Below are 18865 nucleotides of genomic sequence, written 5' to 3' on the forward strand. Positions count from 1 at the left end.
AGGATTGGCAATCTCAGTGACTTGATTAAAATCCAGCTCTGCCACCTCCAATCTGTGTGACCTTAGATAAGTCACTTCTCTCTGAGTCTAAGTTTCCTCATCTGTAAATGAGGGACTAGTTGGACTAGATGACCTATCCTTTCTGACTCAAAAATCTACAATCCTATGATCAATGTACCTGACCACTTGGGACAGAAAAACAGATCGACACTTTCCATTTGAAAGTTGAGAGTTCTTATTGTCTTAAACTTTTATTCATGATGCCAGATTGTAGAAAGGAATTGATCCTACATTCTAATTTTAAAATTATTTTCTAATTTTAATTTTTTCAATCAGCAAAAACATCTGCCTTCTCTCCCTCACATGTCCTAGCCCAGTGAGAAAGAAAGAAAACAAATTCTTAATTACAAACATGCAATCAAGCCCCCAAATTATTCATTGGCTATGTCTAAACAAACATGTCTTTCTTAAATTAAAGTGTGTGTATACGTATGCATATATATATATATATTTGTGTGTATACATATGTATATATATATTTAAATATATTTAAACTATTTATTTTAATGTATATTATAAATATATTGTTTTTACTTAACTTTTAAAATTTTTCACTCACTCCTTGCTTCTATCTCCCCCTAAGAAGGCAAGAAAAGACAAAATCACTGTTAATTGTATAGTCAAGCATAACAAATTTCCAAATAGGCCATGTCAAATAAAAGTCTTCATTTGCACCCTGAATCCATGACCTTTCCATCAGAGGATAGATAGATTACATGTTTCATGTTTCCTTGTTCCATGGTTACAGGTGTCCTCTGGAATCATGGTTGGTCACTGGATCATTCTGAATTCCTAAGTCTTTCAAAGTTGTTCATCTTCAGAATATTGTTTTGATTACATAAATTGTTTTTCTGGTTCTGCTCATTTCATTCTGTAGCATAAAAATTTTATCTGAAACCATTCTCTTCATCATTTATTCCTCCACATTGGTATTCCATCACATTCATTATAACATAATTTGTTCAACCATTCCACAATTGATGAGTATTTCCTCTGTTTCCGAGTCTTTGTCACCACAAAAATAGCTGCTATAAATATTTTTGTACATCCTTAGAGTTTTTTTTGCTTAGGCCTAATTCCTCCTTTAATTTACCCTACCTTTTATTTCTCCTTCATTCTTTTCTCTTTTTCCTTCAGTTTCTTTGTTGAATGAAATATATTTCTGTACCTAACTGTTTGTAGGTGTGTATTTTTCTTTTCTTTTCTGGTCAGGTCAGATGAGATTGAAGGTCAGCACCCACTACCCCTTCCTCCTTGTTTGTATAAACTTCTACTTGTGCATCATGATTATTTGAGAATTTCCCCTGCCTTTCCTTTTCCCTTTCTCCTACTAGTATACTCATCTTTCCCTCCATTTCCATTCTTCTTTTGTGATCATATGAAGTGGTTGTGTTAAAGGACTCCCAGGTCCTCGGTCTAATTAGATTCCCTCTATAACACCTGATGATAATAAGCTTCATAGGAGACACATGTATCATCTTCCCATATTAGAATATAAATAGTTTATCCTCAGGAATAAACTGATTAGTGGATTCTTGGTATTTTTACTTTGCCCTCTGGTTATAAGAGATGTGGGCAATTTTAGGATTTCTTAAAATGTGATCGGTAGACTTTTTTGTGGTCATAGATTTAAGGTATTCCAGTCATAATGAAATTATCTTTCCTCAATCTGTTTTCCAGGTCTATTGTTTTTACATTACATTTTCTTCCATTTCCCCCAGTATTTTGCTTTTGTTTTAATATTTAGTGTTTCTCATTGTCTCATAACATCATTGTCTTCTGATTGGTCCAATATGGTTTTCAGAGAGTTTGTTGCTTAGGGGAGGTTTTGTACTTTTTATGCCAAGATGTTAATTTTTTTTCCAATTCTTCCTTCTATAGCTTTAATTTCTTTTCCATTTTCCCCTCTAGTTCTCACATTTCATGGATAAAACCATTGTAAACTCTTTATCTATCTATCTATCTATCTATCTATCTATCTATCTATTCATTCATCCATTTATTTATTTATTCATTTATTGATTGATTGATAAGGCAATTGGAGTTAAGTGAATTGCCCAGGGTCACACAGCTAATAAGTGTCAAGTGTCTGAGGTCAGATTTGAACTCGGGTCCTCCTGAATCCAGGGCCAGCTCTATCTACTGCACCACCTAGCTGCCCCTATAAACTCTTTTAAAAAACAACAACAACAACAACTCTTTCTTCATGTCATCCAGGAATTCTAGTTTAATTTGTGTTCAGGCTGTGAGACTTTGCTGATAGATGTTTTAGAATAATTTTCTTCTTATGGTATTGTTTTTTTGAGTGACCCTGTCATGAAATAGATTTTTATGGTGGGATTCTCTTTTGTTTGCTCATTCTTACAGTCTTCTTCCTGACTTTGGACTTTATTTTCGGGTTGGGTTTTGTGCACCTTTGAAAGGAACGTTTGGACTGTTCTTGTTGTGGCTTTCTTGGGGTTTTGAGTTTTGCATTATTCCAGGACCTCAAGGACAGATTAGGTTGGTGACCTGCAAACTTTCAGTGTTTCCAAAGTATTCTGATCCAATGCAAAATCTGATCATTGTTCTCTGATCTGAGTTCTGCAAGTAACTGACCTGATTATAGGTTGGAGCAACAAACCCATGAGTTTGTCCCAGCTGCAGTTCCAATAGATTGAGTCACTACCAGCCACCTGGAAAGCCCTTCTGGTTCTAAGAGGCAGAACTGTTTTCTCCCCTTTTGTCTAGGATTCCTGCCCTGGTTATTCTGCCACAGGCTTCAGATAGGCCTACAGACTGGAAGTGAGACACCACTTAGCTCCTGGGGTCAGATACATCTGCTGCTTGGCTTTGGATTTATTCTTTGCTTGGTATATAGCCTAAGGCCCAAGACTTTCTCTTTCCCTGCAGTGCTACCCTTCAGTCCCATCATCATTCCATTATGGATCTATGGCCTGGGAATGGGTAGTGAGTGTTGGCACTTCCAGTTGACACCAATTCCTACTTCATGAACAGGATTATGGCATCCTCTATGGGTCTGAGAATTCTTGTTGTCCCAGTTTACAACCTACTTCTCATTTCAGTTCCTGGGCTAGAATGTGTAGTCTTTCCTAGCTAGACCCTGTCTCCAAACCTCTGGTTTGCTATGCACAGCTGAGCTGGAAAATGACACTTAATTTTTCTTAGCCTTTCTGATCATTACTCAAACAAGAACATTTTCTAGATCTGTTTAGAGGTGGCATGTCAGCTGTATTTCTTCATGCCTGCCCCCACCCCGGTGAGGCAGTTAGGTGGTACAGTGAATAGAATACTGGATCTAGAGTCAAGAAAACCTTAGTTCAAATTCAACCTGACACTTACTAGCCATGTGATCCTGACCAGATCACTTAGACTCTGTCTCAGTTTCCTCATCTGTAAAATGGGAATAATTGCATCTACCTCCCATGGTTGTTGTAAGGATTAAAGCAAATAGTTTTTTCCTTTTCTTTATTTTAATTTTTTTAATTACAAAAGAATTTTATTATTTCCAGTTACACATAGAGATAGTTTTCAACATTTGTTTTTATAAGATTTCTAGTTTCAAATTTTTCTCCCTCCCTCCCCTTCCTCCCACTTCCCCAAGACAACAACTAATATGATATAGGTTATATATGTACAATCCCATTAAAAATATTTCTGCATTAGTCTTGCTGTGAAAGAAGAATCAAAGCAAAAGGGAAAAACTTCAAAAAAGAAAAACAACAACACCAAAAACAAAAGAAATTGTATGGTTCGGTCTGTATCCATATTCCACAGTTTTTTTCCCCTGGATTTGGAGAGCATTTTCCATCCTGAGTCCTTTGGAACTAAAAACAGATAGTTTTTGTAAAGTGCTTTGCAAACCTTAAAGTGCTATATAAATGCCAGCTATTAATACTCTGACCCTGAATTCTTGAAGCTTATGGCCATGGAATACAATTTCGAAGAGGTGGTCCCAAGGTACCACTAAGGTTCTGAAAGATACCAAGCTGGAAAGGTTTTGAGCAGCCTTAGTGATGAACATGTGCTCTCCAAGGACCACAACTAGACATGATTTAGTATAACCCCCTCATTTCATAGATGAGGATGCTGAGAACCAGGGAAATCAAATGACTTACCCAAAACCACACAGGTAATAAGTGGTAGAGATGGGTTTACTTTAAAGGTAAGGCTGTTCCAATCCCTGTTCTACTTGGATCCCTGGCATCATACCCCCTTCTCTACTGTTGTCTATTGGAGACATGGCCACTCACAGCACTGGATGAGCAAGGAAGTCACCAGTTATAAACTTTCCAGTAAAGTGAGAGACTACCGAGCCTTTTTAATTGCCCTGCTGCTATGTCCTCCACACCCCTAGGCATTACCATTTGATGTCCTAGGGACACCTGGAACTTGCCATCAGCTTTGCTACACCCTACAAAGGTCTCTCCATCTGCCATGCAACTAAAATCTCTTTTTATGTATTTATCATCCTATTAGAATGTGGGGCCATTGAGATCAAGGGCCTTCTTCTTTTATTTGTATTCTCAGTGCTTAGCACATACTCAGGAGGTAATAAATGCTTTTGCATTCCATTCTGTTGGGTACCAGAAATTGCAGAGTACAGAGCAATGGATTTTTTTTTTTTACCACAATGAACCATAAAGCTTCTTGCAAAAATGTCTTAAGGATGGGCAGGGTTTGGTTTAGTTTTTTGAAGACAGCATGACTTAGAGCTCTGGATGGGATCATGGCACCCCAGGCAAACTTCACCTGAAATGCATCCTCTCTTATCAAATTCCAGCTGAGTCTCAATGCATCAAAAAGATGTCAGGACATGAAACAGACGGCATGTCTTTCCACACGTACATATTAATAGAGAGACAAAGCTCAGTGCATATTGAAGCAATCTCAGAGGCAGGGATGACATTTTGAGAATAAACATCCATTAAACAGTTATGAGTGACCATCAAAATTATTTCATGGGTGCAAATTAAAGGTTACATTGGAGTCCACTTGATTCATTTTCTCCTCTCCATGTTTTCACGGTTTAACACCTAAGAGCTCCTAAGGAAGATTATTATAGGGCCTTTCTCCAAAGTGACAATGGGTTTCTCTTTTATCTTTCCTTAACTCCCCCTTTCAACAGGCACAATTATTTCTTCCTAATAGCACCATTAAACCCTCATTTTTATCAGATAATGAACTAGAGTCTTGATTGGCCCACCCACAGAGACATCTTCTGCAAAGCCAGGAACATAGTAAAGCCAATTCTAAAACTCTTTATTCATTCACTAATTAATTCATTCAACAGCACTTAAATATTTACCATGGGCTAGGCAATTATTGTAGGTGCTAGAAATACAATGACAAAAACAAGAGTCCCTGCCCTCAAGGAGATTACATTATAATGGAGAAATGACTGGCACTCAGGTAACTAAATACAAATAAACAAAATAAATATACCAAGTAATAAGTTGGGAAGGGGGTCCTAACAATTAGGGATCAATTAATTAACACAAATAAATAAAACAAATAAGGTAGTCCTTGCCTGCAAGGAGATTGCTTTTTATCAAGGGAAATGATACATAAATAGAGAAGCCATTGGGCTCATTTGACCAGAAAATGTTGAGTTATGTGAAGGTCAGTGACATTCCTTTGGAATAACTTCTATTTTGGAAGGCTACTTCATGATCATTTCTGGGCCCCAGCGATTGCATCTCTAGAGGGGGTCCCTAAATGCAGGATGCCAGTTTTCTCATTTCAGAAAAACAAGATCTAAGTAGGAACCCAACTTGTGTCAACAGAAAACCCTACCCTCTATTACTTGATGTGTGTCAATTCTTTACTTTCCTTCAGAATGAAGCTCAAAATGCTAAAACTGTCCATTTTAACAAGCATTTAAAAAAAAGGTTTAAAAAAAGCAGGTTAATATAGTCAACCAGGAAGTATAGGCTGAAGCCAGAGTGTAAAGGGCTTTAAATGATCAATAAATTCTACAAACAACATGCAATTTGTACTTTGTGCAATGGGAGACGGAGAAGGAGTGGTCAGAGAGGTAGCAGAGAAACCAGGAAAGTGAACCCTCATGAAAAGCCAGGGAGACAAGTGGATCCTGGGAGATATGCTCAGTTTACTGTCTTCCCAGAATTTGAAGGGCTGTCCTGGGGAATAGGGAATCATCTTGTTCTGCATGGCTCCAGAGGACAAAAACCAACCAACCAAAAGCAAAAACCCAGAAACAGTTGGTAAAAGTGGCACAAGTAGATTTGGGGACCTATGACAGGAAAACAAAAGATTAATGTTGTCTAAAAATGGAAAGGATACATTAAGAGAAGATGCTTTCCCATCACTAGAAGTACCCAAGCAGAGACTGGGAAGCTATTTGTTGGGGATATTAAGTCCAATATAAACTAGGACCTCCTCTGGGGTCCTTTCAACTCTAAGATTCTGGAGGTCTTTAACTCTTTTTTAAAATTTAAATTATTGTTATTTTAATTTTTTTTTTGGTCTTTAACTATTACTTGATTTTTGTCAACAGAGTTGAGACTTACCAGAAAGCATGTAACTGGACCAGAAAAACCCTGGTTTCACCTTGTACATGCCAGTTAGCTTAGGATCACAGATCTAGAAATGGACGGGACCTCAGTGGTTATCTGGTTGTCCCCTGCACCATCAAAGGGACCATCTCATTTTACATTTAATGTAAAAGGAAGTTGAATTACTTCTCGGTGGGAGTAAGAGGCAGAACTGGGATTTGAAAATGTGTCATAGGGTTTTGAGTAGGAAGGGATCTCAGACACCATCACACATCACCCCCTTATTTTACAGATGAGGAAACTGAGGCTCACAAAGGTGAGTAACATCAGTAAGGTCACATAGCTAGTAATTGTTATGGGTGGGATTTGAACTCAGAGCCATAGTTTCGTTATCCTATAGAGACTACGGTTCTAAAATCTCTGATTCCTGAATGCTTGTGAGTTTTTCAGGAACAGATGAAGAATTATCTACCAGAATGCTCAGATCCAGAGCTGCAGCAAGTTTGGATGCTAGACCATGAGATGAGTATGAGTCTTAGTGTTGCAGCGAGCTCACATTCTCAAAAGCCATGGCCAGGGTGGGGGGGGGACTTCATGTTGCCTGGCTGGGGGTCACTGCCTCAGCCCCCACTCACCTGTGAGGCCACCACTGGCATCAGAGCTTCCAAGCTCCCTGTCATACTTATCTGTCATCTTCAGGCTTGGGAGGCTCCAAGGGTCGCATCTGCTTTGTCTTCTGTCACTGCAGTCTCTGCCTTCTGTCACCCTCATCGATCAAGGCTGCCCTTGTGGTCCCCCCTCTTCACGGTGGCTTCTTCTACACACCAGAGCCCTCTGAAGAAGACCTTGGGATTCAAGAGGAAACTGTGAGGGACAGAGCAAGTGTCTTTGCCTTAGTCCTATCCTTAGGTGCCCTTTAGAGATTGTTCTACTAGAGGAAAGTCCTGTGTGTACCCCCTTCTCTCTTTTCTCTATACCTTCTCTCGATCCTTCCTTTCTCTAGTTGCACATATACGTATTATAGATAAAAATATATGTGCATGTAGTATATACGTATATTTATACATACACAAAATAGTCTATCATCTATCTATCTATCTATCTATCTATCTATCTATCTATCTATCTATCTATCTATCTATCTATCTATCTGTCTGTCTGTCTCTGTCTCTATCTGAATTGGTACCAGGGGATATATAGACATATCTCTGCCTCTATCTCTCTCCATATATACATTGAGTATATATGGTAGTAGAACATGGTAGTAGCAAGAATTTTATATTTAAAATCAGAAAGCTTGGATTCTAATTCTGGCTTTGTTACTTATATTTAGGACTTTGGGCAAGTCATCTGACTTCTCTGGACATCAGTTCCATGTGTGCTAAATGAAGGGGTTGAACTAAATACTTCCAAATCTAAATTTATGATCATCTAAGCAATCCTCGGGTCTCCCTTCCTCCTTAGTTAATGCCTAGGCACCACAGATGGTTATGAATTTGGGGAAGCTTCGCAATCTGAATCATTCCATTATATACACACACACACACACACACACACACACACACACACACACACACACACACACACACATATATATGCAAGCAGAGAGACAGATACATAGAAGGATGAATGGATGGGTGGGGGGATGGAGGAATGGATAGATAAATGAAGGGATATATAAATGATGGATGGATGGATGGATAAAGGGATAGATAAATATAGGCATGTATAGATAAAGGAATGGATAGAGGAAGGGATAGATAGAGATAGGGAAAGAGATAGATATATGATAGATAGAGGGATAGAAAGAGATAGGGATAGATAAATATAGGAATAGATAAAGAAATGGATAGAGGAAGGAAGAGATAGATATAGGGATAGAGATAAGGAGATAAGTGATAGATGGATAGATGGATAGGTGGATAGATAGATGGATAGATAGAAGAATGGATAGATAGATAAATGAATAGATAGAGATAGGGATAGATAGATATATAGACAGACAGATAGATGAATGGATGGATAGATAGATGATATATAGATAGATGATAGATAGAATGAACATTTATTAAGCCCTTACTATGTACCAGACAATGTGTTATGTACTAGAAATATAGACATAAGTAAGAAGGGAACACCTGCTCTAAAGGCATTTACAAATGAATGAATGGAGACATAATAAAAAGGGGACCTGGAAGGTGTGGGGGGATGATGTCTGGGGGAGAGGCAGAGATGGGGATATGAAGATACCCAAGCGCACTCAATGTATTAGGAGAAGTGGAAGTTTCCAAGGTGGAGGGATATTATAGACTTTAAAAACATTCTGGGCAGCTAGGTGGTGTAGTGGATAAATCACCAGCCCTGGATTCAGGAGGACCTGAGTTCAAATCTGGCCTCAGACACTTGACACTAGCTGAGTGACCCTGGGCAAGTCACTTAACCCTCATTTCCCTCACACCCCCCAAATGTTCTCCTTTGTTGCTCAGAGATATATCCATTTATTTTTAGGAAAAGAACCCAAATCTGTTCTTCATCTATTCCAGTCCTCTCATTTCACAGATGAAGCATCTGAGGACCAGGGAGATATGTGACTTGTGTCATTTGACCTCCTTCTGGGACACACATAATAAGTAGCAGAGATAGGATTTGAACCCAGCACCTCTGACTTCAGCTGTGCTTTCCCACACCATACCATAATAGTCTCTTTATGTAAACAATCCACTTCTCAAGTAAATAGATCTTCAATTAGGGATGGGGACTCCAGCCATGGAAACAACCTTGTCTGACCCTTTCAAACCTGAATACAAAGTGAGCGAGAGCACAGTTGACTCTGGAGCTGACTGTGTCTGTGAAGAGGGACACCAGAAAACCACAGCATGTCATGTATTTCAGCCCCAATGAGCCAATGACATCTCCATGAATCCATGGACTCTATCAGTCAGTCAGTCAATCAACAAACATTCATTTAACTGCTACTCACATGCTTGGATTTTTGATCATTGAGTAGAGTCCAAAACAGTACTGCCAGAGGGGAAACTCCTTCCTTCTTTACTGTAGGGCTTAAGAAGAGGAAGGCTGGCATACTGGTCAGAGCACTGGACTTGGAGTCAGGAAAATCTGGGTCCAGATCTCACCTCCAACACTGTAGCTGTGTGACTCTGGGGAAGTCACCTGAGTCTCCTTTCTCACACCCTCTAAATGATAATCAAAAGCACCTATATCAACAGGTTGTTTCCTTGGAGCATCAAATGAAAAGATGGGTGAGAAGCACTTTTCAATTCTTAAAGTGTTCTATCAACATCAGTCACTTTCTTTGGGAATAAAAACTTGCAGAATTTTCTCTAGTCCAAACCAAATTTTCCGAGTCTGGGCTTTGGGATTCCAGACCAACAATAAAATCTTTCCAGTACAGACCTAACTAATAATTAATCTAGACCTAACTAACCACTGAGTATCTTGCTGCTTTTGAGTCCACAGCCTGATTGTCCCAGATGCTAGTGATGCCCTCCCCTCAATTTATTTGTATTTAGACTATGTAACATATGTCCATGCTCTACCCCCTCCCCTTATGATATAAGCTCCTTGAAGTCAGGGACTCTTATTTATATCTTTGTATTCCCAAGGTCTAGCCCATAGTAGGCTCGTAGTACAGTGCCTGACACATAGTAGGTGATTAATGAATGTTGACTGCTGTGGTAGGTAGTTACTAAATGCTCATTGATTAATTGATTCATTGGTGGGTAAAATCTCTATTTGGAATGCAGTGATCATAGATTTAACCCCAGAAGGGACATTTAACTCCTGGAGATCACTTAGCCCAGTGACCTAATTTTATTTTATTTTTTTTTTGCAAATGAGGAAACAGTCCTAGAAGGCTTCAGTAACTTTACCAAGATTACATCTGTGGGTGAGAGGCTATGGGATACGGTGGAAAGGGTACTGGCTCTCCAGTCAGAACCCTAGATGTAAATCCCACTTGTCATGATTCCATCTACCTGAGTGATCTCCTATTTCCCTCCCGTGTAAAATGAAGGGACTACATGACCTCCAAAACATCATCTTCAAAGTGATGGACCCCAAATTCAAATGTCAGTTTTACTGACTGCAGATTGATCACTTTCCTTACCATCTCATACTTTCTTTTTGAATGGGATAACTCTGCCTGCCATTATGCCCATGGCCCCATCTCCATTTGGAGGAAAAGAACTACATAGACGCAAAATCCTAGGCCTTCACTCAGGTGCTTTGGAGAGGTAGTTCAGAAAACCCTTAGCGGGCTGTAAGCAGCCACCATCAAAACCCTTTAGGAATCAAGGCCCTATTGACAGAAGATGAAACTTATTGACACATCAGGAGGCGGTCCTGTTTGCTCTTCATAAAGGGTATAGACTGATGTGTGTCTGAAAACGTTCTTCTTCCATCATTCATCAATCCCTCTTTGTTAGGTGCATAAGCAGGAATGAGCACATTGCACAAATCCATCATTAAGATAGCTGGCACTTTGAAAGGGAAAGAGGGCGGGGTCCAAGGTAGTGATGGATAAAGGACCTATTCATGGCCTGGCTCAATGGGGGGATGGCGGACAGGTGGGAGAGTGAAGAGGGGTCTGTAAATGACTCTGATTACATTCATTAATCAGGCCTGCTCTTACAGAGTTGTTAATTCTGTGGCTCCTTATAGACTTACCTAGCCTTTAGAGATCCTGATGCCAATGCATTGGAAATTACTTTGCCAAAGTTTGGGACTTGGGGCCCCTGGTTTCCTTGATGATTCATGAGCCAGGAATGGGACAAGGTCATGAGATTTAGGACTGGAAGGGACTTTAAAGGTCGTCTAGGCCATGCTAACTTCATTCTATGGATGAGAAAATGCTCTGAGGTGAAGGAATTGAGGGCTCTTGCACTGAGTGCTTGAGCTGTGGGGAGAAGCTAGAGTTTACAATCTCTGTAACCTTCACAACCCAGTTAGCCCAGATAATAATGAGGAGGGAAATCAGGAGAAAATGTGAAAGGCAACAAAGATAGAAGGGGAAGAGGAGTAAGGAGACAGAGATAGAAGAGGAAGAAAAGGAGGGATACAGAGATGTAGGAAGAAGATCAGGAGGAAGTTGAAAGAGTTGGAGAAGCAAGAGAAAAATAGAGGCAAGAAGGAGAAAGAGGAGGAAAAAATAAAAGGAGGAAGAGGAGGAAATAAAGAGCTGACCTTTAAATAGCCCTTTGAGGTTTGCAAGGTGCTTGACATATATTATTTCATTTGATCCTCTCAACAACTTGTGATACAGGTGTTACTATTTATCCCCTTTTTGCAGATGAGAAAAGTAAGACATATTAAGGCTAAATGATTCATGCAAGGCCACACAGCTAATAAACCCAAAGTAAGACCAATAATTCTATCCACCAAACCCCACTGCCTCTCCTAATCAGTACTTGGGGCATTAAACTTTTATAGAGGGCTTTCAACTCCCCTGCCCTATACCTTGCTCTGGGCCATTGGAACTAATAACCTATTGTTGTTATTGAGAAGTCAAGAATGAATAGGACTAACATCCAATTCCATTATAGGGTTGAAATCTAATCCCTTTGAGTGACTTATCTCAATTCTCAGGATTCAGTTCCATCCTCTTTAAAATGAGGCAGATGAACAATATGACCCCTTTGCAGGTGTTGAGCCTGTAACTGACTTCTGTAGCCTTCAGCTCCTTGACATAATCCTTCTGGTCATTTCAATTCATCAAACTTTTATTAAATACTTACTCTGCAAGGCACTTTTCTAGGATAGCTTCAGCACAGGATGCATTCTCCCTACTGGGTTAAGGCTAAATAAATCATTCTTCCTGAATGAATCATTGACCTGAGACACCTTTGCAGTAATAGTTAAGGACTGTCAAGCTTGATGTATCCCAGGATTTGTTTGGGAATGACTCAGATGGAGAAGAAATTTCTTGGACTGTAGGTACCCTTTCCTTTCCCTGAACTATGAGAAGTGACACTATTTAGTTCAAATTATTTAGTTATTTAGTTCAAGAGGTGTCTTCCGTAAGAGCTTGGGGTCATCAGCATGAATCACATTTTGGTGTCTAGTACAGATTGAATTTCAACCAACTAGTCACTAGGCATCTGAGCACTGTCTCTCATCTATCATCTATTTCCCAAGTCCAGGGGTGCCTGGAGCCTTGAAGTTTCTGAAGTCTGACCAGGGAGCTTTTCCAGACACCTCAACTCATCTATCACTTACTACCAGATTCACTCAGGCAGTAAATTCTGGAGAATGACACTGCATGGAGATTTCACTTTATCCCTTTATTCTTCTATGGGTAATTAACTTGCTACAGCATTAAATACAGGATTGCTGCTTAATTAAAAAAATTCACACACACACACACACACACACACAAACACACCACTGGCTGTTGGGGGGGGGGAGGCGTTCAGCTCCTGCAACTCAGAATAGCTCTGGATTTAGATACATAAATCCAGTTCCAGGGAATAAATATGTAAGTAATTAATGTTGTTTTGTATGGGAAGGTTAAGCTATATCCATCACTCTTGGACACTGAAGGTCTATTGAGGATCTCTGAACATAGGCTGACAGAAAGAGGGAAAAAATGAGCAAAGAGACCCAGATATCTTTGCACTCATCATAACTTACTGTTGTTTCTCAGTTAACTTATACTTTGGTTCCTGAAAATAGCTTTTTTTTTATCACATTCCTTCCTTCCATGTCCCAATTAAGGGATGGGAGGAGGCATTCTGAGCTGTTAAGGAGTAGTGTTTAGGACTTAGGGCTTCTGCCAAGAGCATGGAATGTCATCCAATGGATATCTCCCTTTCCCATTATTGGGGTCCAAATGTCAAGCACATTTCCTTTGAGCCAAACTTCTCAATCCCAGACTTTGAGCTTGTGACCATAAACTGTCAGTAGATACTCAAGATTGATGCTGGATTTTCTTCCTCATCATGAAACCATTTGCAATTGAAATGGATGGAGCCAGCAATGGTTGGCTTTTTGTCTTCACAGGGAAATTCATGATGATGGTGACCTTGGCCTCTGTCGACTCTTGTTTTATCCTCATTTGTGTTTGAGCTGGGCTAGTCATCAAAAGTGGTTTTCTGAGTATAATTGTTCTTTGTCTGAGAAGTTGGAGGCAACATGGCTGTCTGGGGCTCACAACAGATGGGGCCATCGAGCTGACCAACTCCTCTTGCTATTGTATCCTTAGTAGATTTGAGGCCCCCATCAAAGCATAGCTCAGATACTATCTTTTGCATGAAGTGTTTCCTGACTTACCTAATTGTTAGTGTTCTCCTTTGATCCCAAAATTACATTACTTTTTTTGGTGAGGCAATTGGGGTTAAGTGACTTGCCCAGGATCACATAGCTAGTAAGTTGTCAAGTGTCTGAGGCTGGATTTGAACTCAGGTCCCCCTGACTCCAGGGACAGTGCTCTATACATTGTGCCACCTAGCTGCCCCATTACATTACTTTTTATTTTATTTTTAATTAATTAATTTATTTTTGTGGGGCAACGAGGGTTAAGTGACTTGCCCAGGGTTACACAGCTAGTGAGTGTCAAGTGTCTGAAGCCATATTTGAACTCAGGTCCTCCTGACTCCAGGGCCAGTGCTCCATCCACTGTGCCACTTAGCTGCCCCATTACATTACTTTTTTTAAAAAACCTTGGTCTCCTTTTCCCACCCAACCTACAAGTACAAAGCCCACTTACAGGCCTGATCCTAATCTGATCAACTTGGGAGCTTTGACCCCAGGCTGGTTTGTGCCTCCGTAGGCAACCTAGTGACATCCCTCTTACACCTTATGGGAGCTTAGCATATTAATGTTGAACTTAATAGAGATGACCAATTGACTTAGCCCATTGTGCCTCAGAACTGCTATGCTCAAGTGATCTTCCAGCTTCCCTAGTAGCAGAGATTATAGGCATGCCTCATTCACACAGTCATGACATCCTTGACTTCCCTGTCCTTCATCCCCCACACCCAATCAGTGGCCAAGTTTTATCAATTCTATCTTCATGTTATCTTTTGCATCTATTGCCTTCTTCCTACTCACCCTTGTTCAGACCCTCCTAACAAGGTATACAAATGGACAACTGTTCTGCAATTTATAATCTGAGAAAGTTTCTTAGGGTACTGAGAGTCCCTTGTCCAATGCCACAAGGCAGGCTCTGTTAGAAACAGATGCTAAACCTAGGACTTATTATCTTCCCCCCCCCAGACGCTTTGCACTTCTGAATTACCATGTTGCTATTGAGAGCACTACTTGGTACTCTTCATTTACCAGGTTCATCCTCAACTCCTCTCTCTCTCTCTCAATCCACATATTCTTTTTTTTAAATCATAAAAGTATTTTCCAGTTACATGTAAAGATAGTTTTCAACATTTGTTTTCATAAGATTTTTAGTTCCAAATTTTTCTCCCTCCCCCTTCCCAAGACATAAAGCAATCCAATATAGATTATATATGTACAATTACATTAAACATTTCTGCAGTAGTCATTCAATCCACATATTCAAGCAGTTATCAAGTCTTAAAGCCTTAGGAGTTGATGACATCACTAGATTAAATAATATAGAGGGAGAAGAGGTCCAAAGGACTTGGGCACAGGGGGGAGAAATACCCCTTGCAACTTTACCCTGTTGTTGTGACATGAATGAAGATCAAGCAAAAGAGACTGAGAAGGACTTATCAAAAAGATAGGAAGAGAATCAGGAGAGAGTTTTGTCATGTCTCCTCTGGAGAAGAGAGACTATGGAGGAAGACAGGGTGATCGGTAGTATCCAAAGCTCCCAAGACATCAAGAAGGATGAGGACTGAGAAAAAGGATGTTAAATTTGGCAATTATGAGATCACTTTGGAATCATCTGCATAGAGATGTTAATTGAACCCATGGGGAGCAGTTTATAACAACATTGTAAAAGTGACAATTTTTGAAAAAATAAAGAACTGCTCCAATACAATGACCAACCATGATTCCAGAGGACCATTGATTAGATATACTGCTTACCTCCTGACAGAGAAGTGATGCACTTAGTATGCAGAATGAGATGGACTGCAGGGCATGGCTAATATGTGAATATGTTCTGTTTGACTATGCATGTTTATTACAAAGGGTTTGTTTTCTTGTCTTTTTCTAATATGGAAAGGGGAAACTGGAGGGGGGATTACTGCTTGATAATTGAAAAAAATTAATTAAGAATTAATTTAAGCCATAGGGGCTGATGAGGGCATAAAAAGGGAAAAGGGAAGATAGGATATAGCCTTGGGGTATACTCACAGTTAGAAGTATGAGGATTGAGAAAAGAACATTAGATTTGGCAATTAAGAGATCATTAATAACTTCAAAGAGAGTGGCTTTTTATGAATGATGAGTTCAGAAACTAGACTGCAGAGTTGAGAAGAATGAAGAGAAAGTAAGTAGAGACATTGAGTATAGATGGCCTATTCAAGATGCTTAGCTGAGAAGAGGACATAAGAGGAAAACTAGTGGGGATGGTAAGGTCAAGTGAAAGGGTTGTTTTTAAGGATAGGGGAGAATAGAGTGTATTTCTAAGTAGCTGGAAAGGAACCAATAGATAGAATAAGATTCAAGGTTGAAGAGGGGGCAATAGTTGAAGGGGTTATCTGATGGAGATGAGGGGAGGGATCAAGTGTACAGGTAGAGGGGTTGACCTTGGTGACAAGGGTCCCCTCTTTATCCCAGACTAATGTAAAGGATGAAAATATGGGGAATAATGTCAAGGGGTGGTGAGATGAAGAGGGGGAAAAGAAGCTCTCACTGAATGGGATTGATTTCCTCAGTGAGGTTTGTGGATAAGTCTTATAGCCTGAGCCAATTGGGACACTTGAAATGAGAAGAGAAAACTTGGTTTCCAGAATTGTATACTACACCCTAGGTGTAGTTTGACCAGGGCAGAGTACAAGGAACTGATCAACATCCAAGTCTGGTTCCCTGGGCTACTCTCAAGAAAACCCAAGAATGTGTTAGCTTTTTTGGCTGCCATTTCACGTAATGATATCCATATTAAACTTGTACTCCTGGTCTTTAGAAGTGGGATTATTCCAGTTATGATGGTGTCTAGGAATTTAGACCAGGATTCAAATCCTGTCTCCAACATCCACTGTGTGATCCTAGGCAAGTCCTTTCACAGCTCTGAGCTGTAATTTCCTCATCTGTGGAATAGGAACCATAATACTTCTTACACAGGAAAGTTGGGTTTTTTTGTGATGAAAGATTTGGGATGCCATAGAAATTAGTTGTTACTGTGATTATTATTATTATCATTACTACTCCTACTCCTACTCCTACTACTATTACTGTTGAAAAAGATTGTTGACAATTCACAGTGATTTCTTAGACCTGGAACACTGAAATTAATTCAGTCAGTCAATAAACATTTATTATGCACCTAGTATATCTATTAAGAACCTACAAAGCCAAGTACTTTGCTAATACTTTGTGGATACAGATAAGAAAGAGTCCCTGCCCTGAAGAAGCTTACAATCTCTTTTTTTCTCTTTTAAAAAATAAATTATTTTATTTTTAATTTTTCCCCATTACATGTAAAGATATTTTTTTGAGTTCCAAATTTTTCTCCCACTCACCCTTACCTCCCTTTCTCCTGAGGCCAGCAAGCAATTTGATATAGGTTATACATTACAATCATGTTAAACATATTTACACATTATTCATGTTATAAGAAAAGAATCAAAATAAAAGGGAAAGAATAAACAAGAACAATAACAAAAAAGCAACAACAAAAGTGAAAAGAGTATGTTTCAATCTGCATTCAGACTCCATGGATGTTTTTCTGAATGTGGAGAGCATTTCCCACCATAAGTCTTTTGGCATTTTCTTGGTTCATTGTATTGCTGAGAAGAGTTAAGTCCATCACAATTGATCATCACACAACGTTATTGATATTGTGTACAATGTTCTCTTGATTTTGCTCATTTCATTCAGCATCAACTCATGTAAGCCTTTCCAGGTTTTTCTGAAATCCATCTGTTTATCATTTCTTACAGTACAATGGAATACATTACCTTCATACACCACAACTTCTTTAGCCATTCCCCAATTGATGGGCATCCCCTCAATTTCCAATTCTTTGCTACCACAGAAAGAACAGCTATAAATATTTTTGCACATGTGTGTTCTTTCCCCTTTTAATGATCTCTTTGGGATCCGGACCTAATAGTGGTATTTCTGGGTCAAAGAGTATGCACAGTTTTATAGCCTTTGGGGCATGGTTACAAATTGCTCTCCAGAATGGTTGGATCAGTTCACATCTCTACCAACAGTGCATCAGTGTTCCAATTTTCCCATAACTTCTCTAATATTTATCATTATCCTTTCTTGTTATATTAGCCAATTGGATAAGTGTGAGGTGGCACCTCAAAGTAATTTTAATTTGCATTTCCCTAATCAATAGTGACTGAGAACATTTTTTCATATGGCTGTAGATAGCTTTAATTTTGTCATCTGAAAACTGCCTGTTCATATCCTCTGACCATTTCTCAATTGTGAAATTACTTGTATTCTTATACATTTGATTCAGGAGAAGCTTACAATCTAGCATAAGACAACACAGAAAATGAAGCTGAAAAGGGAGGGAGTAAAGATGGTACTTGGTACAGGAGGAGGAGAGAGATGGTAGCATTTGATCCAAGGAGTATAAACGGTGAGAAATGAATAGTTGGCTCATCTGTGATCCCCCTTTAAGCATAGGTTTTGTAAGGAGTCCTTTACTCTGTTCCTGGCCCTCCAATCAGAGGTCAGAGGGGCCCAGAGGCCTGAAGAAGTGTGAGTACCAAAGCTGATACAGTCTTCTGAAGGATGAGTTTAATGGTGAAGTGGTTTACTGTGAATGTAATTATGCTAGAGTCCAAACCCAAGGACAGTAGCTGGTGGGATAGGGTAGAGGTAGGTTGCAGAGGGTGTGGGTAGAAGGAAGAAAGGAATTTTTCCAAAAGTATTTCCTTTTCATATTATAAGGATGATTGATGATTAATTGTAAAATTCATCCTCTCTTTTTGTCCCCATACCCCCAAACCCTTGAGGTTCATCCTTACATTAATAGGAAATTTTCTGATCCCTGCTACCTCTGTCCTCCTCCTGCACATACTCAAGTGACTGTTAACATCTCTAATTCTTTTTCTATCATCCCACAATGAAAATAATTGCTTGTGTAGCACCCTGGTCCCTTATCATTTGGTTATGAGGTTAAAAATCCCTGATATACTTTAATAAATTTGGCAGAGGGCCCATTATAG

General features: G+C 39.4%; 1 protein-coding gene across 3 annotated transcripts in view; it reads left to right on the top strand.

Moving 5' to 3' along the window:
- Positions 1–18865, top strand: part of KSR2 (kinase suppressor of ras 2) — a 651354-nt gene that overhangs the window by 403689 nt on the left and 228800 nt on the right. The gene's annotated exons all lie outside the window — the stretch shown is intronic.

This window comes from Dromiciops gliroides, chromosome 1 (genome assembly GCF_019393635.1).
Source record: "Dromiciops gliroides isolate mDroGli1 chromosome 1, mDroGli1.pri, whole genome shotgun sequence".
Classification (NCBI taxonomy): domain Eukaryota; kingdom Metazoa; phylum Chordata; class Mammalia; order Microbiotheria; family Microbiotheriidae; genus Dromiciops; species Dromiciops gliroides.